General features: G+C 46.1%; 1 long non-coding RNA gene across 1 annotated transcript in view; it reads right to left on the reverse strand.

The window, feature by feature from the left end:
• LOC123581656 overlaps window positions 1–6,000 on the reverse strand; it is a 106,535-nt gene that overhangs the window by 14,521 nt on the left and 86,014 nt on the right. The window contains exon 2 of the long non-coding RNA XR_006703913.1: window positions 2,093–4,063. This is a non-coding gene — a long non-coding RNA (uncharacterized LOC123581656). The remainder of the gene's footprint in view (window positions 1–2,092; window positions 4,064–6,000) is intronic.

Here is a 6,000-nt window from a genome sequence, read left to right on the forward strand (position 1 = left end):
CCCCCAAGCCGCCCCCACCCCGACCTTCCTAGATGCTGGCTGCCGGTCCAGGTTGGCACCTGTGTTTGTGACCTACCAGCTACAGATGGGAGGTTCCAACAACCCCCAGCTTGGGTTTGATTCATTTGCTACAGGAGCTTACAGAATTCAGAGAAACACTTGACTTACTAGATCAACTAGTGCACGATACAAGGATAGTACCGAGGAACAATCAGATTGAAGAGATGCTTGGGGACAGAGGAAGGGGAAAGGGCAAGGAGATCACACGTCCTGTCCAGGTGCACTGCTGTCTCAAACCCCCACGTGTTGCCCAACGCAAGAGTTCTTTGAACCCCACCCTTTTGGGTCCCTCTATGGAGGCCTCATTACATAGACATGATTGATTAAACCTTTGAGCGATGACCATGGATATTCATTCTCCCCCTTGTAAGTCTGCCCAAAAGCGAGGGCTGGCGTGGGTGGGGAGGAGTGGGACTGAAAGTCTCAACCTTCTACTCGCAAGGTTGGTTCTCCTGCAGCCAGGGCTCCAAAAGCCACCTCAAGAACAGAACAAAAGTCCTTATCACTCTCATCACTTCGAAAATTCCAAAGGTTTTAGGAGCTCTGTGCCAGAACAAGAGAAAAATATATATACTTATTGTGAACCACAATATCTCAGGTACCTTATTTTCCTTGCAAAGAGGTGTTACGAAATCAACACGGGTGACACAGACACCAAATGCTCTCAGTGGCTGACGGCACGATGCGCGTGTGAATGGTGCGGTGGATGCCACCTCAGGGTTCCTCCCAACCCCTGGGCTGGGGGTTCTAGGAAGAAGCCTCCCTGGAAAATCATCCTGGAATTCTGAAAGGTTTGCCTTTCTAAAGGCAGGAATAGACCAGAGAATGTGAGGCTTCAGCGGTGAAGAAAGCATTCATGCTCCTAGGCCAGTGAAGAGCTGAGTTCTGCCTCAAAACCAGGTCTATCTCGGTTCCAAATCCTAGCACGAGGCTGCCGTTGTCGGCGGGAAAGCGGGCAACGCGTGAACTGCCTCTGTCGCTGCTTCTGCTGAGGCTTCCCGTGACATACTTGTTGTATTTCCAACATGAACATGACTTGTGGAGGTTGGTTTACATAGGAGTGACATTCAATAAAAGAAATACATTCCTTGATCTTTGATTTGCTTAACAAGCAGCTTTCAACTTTCAGTTTCATTAATTGCTCTGAAAACCTACAATTTAGGTAAAACTAATTACATTCGATTTTACCCATTTGGTGAGCTCTCTTTTAATATAGGTGGGATTGAAAACAATCACTCTCATCTATACGTGTCATATATGATATGACAATAGGAAATACCAGGAGACATCTATCCACTCCTTCAAAATTAGATCTAACTTGATTTCTAATGAAGGGTTTGCTCTTGCAAGAAATTGCCTTGACAAGTCTTTTCTTCTAGGAATCAATTTTTTTTCTCTTGTTTCTCTTTAAAACCAATCCTTCTGATACCTTTTATAACTTCTACAAGGAACGGCCAATGTTAATTATACCGTGGATGCATACTATGGAATTCACACTTTGGTCAGGACAGACATGGTAATTGTCACACCAAGAGGTGGCTGGCAAGACTCTGCAGAGAAGTTCATGGGGGTAGAGAGTCTGGTTCAAAACAAGAAGCTGTTGTGAGCTCTTCCGTCAGAACTGAGATTTTGAAGACACTGACAAACACAGTTCTGAACAACCCTAATTGCTATTGAAAGTGTGAGTCAGAACTCAGAAATTCAAGAGTGTTGGCCAAGATGTAAGATATAAAGAAGAAACCAGAAATCAAAATGGACAAAAGGAGGAGATCAGCCACAAGGGGCCCCGTATGTTTTACACCCAAGGCTCACCGAGCAGGTCAGGCTTTGCTGGGCTAGCCAGATCAGAACGATTCTATCCACGTGGCATCATACTCCCTAAAGGTCCATCACACGATAACACAATACCTGACACAAATGCAAGATGTCTCCCCGTGCCACGCCTATTTGGTAGGAAAACAAAATCGCGTTGACAGGGAACAAAGGGCTTAGATTTACAAATCATACTCAAAATATGAGAACCCAGCCTTACTCAACGCCACTCTGCAGGACGTCTCAAGGAATATGACATATCCCATAAGGAAACGAAGGGCCTTGACTGTCCTTATCCTCAACCTCATCACACCTTCCTTCCAGTTCTTTCTGCAGATGCGGCGTAGGATTTGGGCAAGTTGGTCCGCCTCTCCCAAATTCATTTCTTCCTTATTTAAATGGCGATAAACATCTTCTCTCATGCAAGGTGGTTAGAAAGTAGTTAACGATAATAAGGTTATCGTTATCGTGAAGGGCCTCGCAGACAGCAGATGCATACGTGTCGATGGATTCTTTTTCTCCCCCTTTCCCACCGTCCCCTTCTATTCCAGAACGTAGCTTCGTTGGGCTGAGCCCCGGGTGTTGTATGTAAGTGATGAATCACGGAATCTACTCCCCCAAACCCAGAGCACACTGTATACACTGTGAGTTAGCTAACTTGACAATAAATTATATTTAAAAAAAAAAAAAAGAATCCATGAGAAAATGGCAGAGAAGGGCATTCGTTAGGTGTCTTCCTCCGCTTCCAGACAGAGACCTTTGTAACGCAGCTCTCATACTGCTCTCGGTGTCTGTTCCGAGAGGAGCGCCTCCGGCCCCTCCTAGCCCCTTCAGACTGCAGCCCAATACATCCCAGTAGGCCAGCAACCGTCCAGTGCGCTTGCTTTCCACCTCCGAGCCCTGAGCAGAGATGGCAGCTAAATCACACTGCACGTGTACTCAAGGCGACCGAATCCCATGGTTGCAGACAATAGGTTTTGTCTCAATTCGCTGATAGTGGTGCCTTCACTCCTTCCTCCCTTCCTTCCAATAACACGACGAGGCCCCGTGTGGCCTGGAATCTCTGTATCGGAGGCCAGTAGCAGCTGCCGCTGCAGATCAATGTGCCTGTGGGCTGCCCTGCACCGGGAATGGGACCCGACGAGCAGAGAAAGCTTGTCACCTTTGATTACTCGCCTTCTCCCGGTGCTAAAGAAACAAGATGTGAAGAATGGCCTCTCAAGAACATTTGATCCAGCCTGCAAAATCCCTGCAACTTTAACCCTTCCCTGCTGGAGATCCATGTATGGTCCTCAGAGGCGTTTTCAATGGAATGTCATTTCCAATCAATGGCCTACACGCAGACACGCCAACATGGCAGACTGCGCCGGGAAACCATCCCGTATTAAGAACGGACAGAGAACAGGCGGAACGTCCTCTGCGTCGTTTCCCTTCGGCGACATGTTGTGGTTAGGACGGCACTGGACCGAGCCACAGGCAATCTGGCTTCTAGTTTGTCTTCAGTGAGCCACGTGCGTCAGGCTGCCCCCATCCATCCAAGGAAGAAGCCAGAGAGGTTGGCATCTGAGGGCCCTTCCAGGCCTGAAATCCCCAACATCGTGCAGCAGCCAAGGTCCAGGGCTGGAGACGTGCAGGCATGGTTTACAGTCAGCTCCATGACTGACCTGCGAGTCACCAGACCTTTCTTTGAGTTTGTTAACAAACATGGGGATCATAAGCATGCCTAATACGTAGAATTATTTTGAGGGTTTTAATACGGTAAGTAAGTCAAAGTATTTAGCTCAGTGGTTGTCCTATAGAAGGAACTTAATAAATTAAAAACCATATTCATGATTGCTTAGAGGATCTGTGTAACTGCTGATCACTGTTGATGAATCTACAAACCGGATGGCTTTAAAGTTGATTGTTCGGTAAAGACAGTGAACTCGTCGGGAAAGATGTGAGGGTTTCCGTTTCTGCAAATGCCCCTGCATTACTCCGCCACAGAAGGTGCCAGAAAAAAACAAACAAACAGACCAACAAAGAAGCACAGAGCACGTAGAACGTTGCTCCCTGAATGACATCCGAGGCCTGGCCGCTCAAGGGCCCGGCTGCTTTCCTGAGCGCGTGCTGGCTCCTCTGTGCCTTCTCATTGCTAGCGGCTCTGCTCACACCGTGTAAGCAACTCGTAGAAACCCCATTGACAGTCAACCTGCATAGAAAAGCCAAAGGAAAGAGTCAATGCAATTAACCCAGAGTGAAGTCCTGCTTCGAAAAAATTCTCCCACTCTATTCTTGGATTTATAGTACAAGGTTTTCACTGTAATGGCTCTTGTAAATTAATTGCAGACACAATTGTCTACGGGCATCCTCAGAATAAGTGGCAAGTAGTTAATTGCACCCCGAATTAGCCAATTCTGCCCATAATTAACCATTTGAAGACAATTAATTGCATGCATAATATTTGCACCTGCAACTAATTGGAGGCCCTTATATTGTTCCTGGAAGAAAGAAGGAAAGAAAGAACAACACCAACAACAAAAGAACCAGGGACTACTCTTTAAATGTCGTCTTGCACAGTCCACGGTCCACGGAGCTGGGAGGAGAGTGGAGCTGAGGGGCGACTGGACCACGCTACAGCTGCCCCGGTGGCAAAGCGACCTTAAACCCTCGGGAGCAGCAAGGTCGGGGGGACATTATTTTTCGCTCGCACTCCCCTCATCACTACTGCCAACTGACTGTACTTAAACTTAATTTCTTCAGCTATCTAATCATACAATTGGAGGCTATTTAACGTGTGGAAAAATTGAGACCAATTTACCTTTTGCAATAGCGCTGTCGTTTTAAAAGAAAGGCTAAGTTCTCTCATTTTTGCTATCGTTTTATCCACGGGCAGCTCACTGCTTGCCACGGTCAAGAGCAAACGCTCTCCCAGCCCTGTGGGCCATGAGAAGAATAATCACATATGTGTCATCATTCCAGAGGGGTTATGTTTGTCTGGATTAGCGCCCCCTGTCACGCTCAAAACAAAACATTGCTTATTAGTAATAACGACAGTGGTAGTAATACCAAAAACGACAATCTCTACAATCCCCGTATAGTAAATTCTTTCTCCCAGTGCTGTCCGCAACCTCGTGTAAGTTGTCAGAGCAATTCAAAGAAGATATTTTATGCCCATTCTGTAGATGAGAAAATTGTGTAGAGAAACTGTCTACTTTAGCTAATGTTGCACAGGTAATAAGTCATTGGAAATATAATTTAAACTGGGGTCATCTAATCCATGTAAAGTGCTTGGTAGAGTGAATACTCCCTCAGTGAGTGATACAGTGAGTACTCAGTTAAGATTAGCCAAAGCACTTATATTCCCATTAAATTCTAAGTTTATTCTCTTAAACGGCCACATTGAGGATGGCGTTGTAATACTTAGGGATAAATATTAAGCACTCATCGTATCCCAGTTACTAAGTGCTTCACGCGAACTAAATCAGTTTGAATTCCACAAGAGCATGAGACGATATCATCATTATCCCCATTTTACAGATGATAAAACTGAGGTGGAGAAATGTTACCTAACTAGCTTAAGAATGTAAAACCATCAAGGGGATGAGATGGAGGGTTCCAACACTAGAATTCTGGCTCTAAAAGGTGTGTCCTTAACTGTCATCCTATATTACGTCTTTCAACCTGAACAGATGGGTTGGTCTGTGAAAAATGTGTCTGTGTGTACGTAAACTTGGACGTGATGGCTCTGTCTGTTCAAACTCGATACGTAAAACAATAATGACAAAAAACCTGTCCTGGATGACGAATGCTTGCTTTCCAAATGAGAGCAGAACCACATCGTCTCTGCTCTGGGAAGAGGAGAGCAAAATCCTGTTTACTCCCCACATAAGAAACTGGAGCCCACTGGCTACAAGTTGGTTCTAGAAGGAGGAGCTCTCGCTGATGACTCAGAAAACGATTTGAAGAATCATCAAGAAAAGTGGCCAGGAAATGAAAGACAGAGCAGAGACAGAGCGAAGTGTGGACGCCAGCCCAAAGCACATGGCATGGTGAAAGAGGAGGGGCTTGTGCAGGTGATTCGCAGGAAATGAGACACCAACAGGGAGGGGTGAGGTCAACATACAGGATGCTGTGCCCAGCACAGGG

The sequence above is a fragment of the Leopardus geoffroyi genome, chromosome A3, assembly GCF_018350155.1.
Source record: "Leopardus geoffroyi isolate Oge1 chromosome A3, O.geoffroyi_Oge1_pat1.0, whole genome shotgun sequence".
Classification (NCBI taxonomy): Eukaryota; Metazoa; Chordata; class Mammalia; order Carnivora; family Felidae; genus Leopardus; species Leopardus geoffroyi.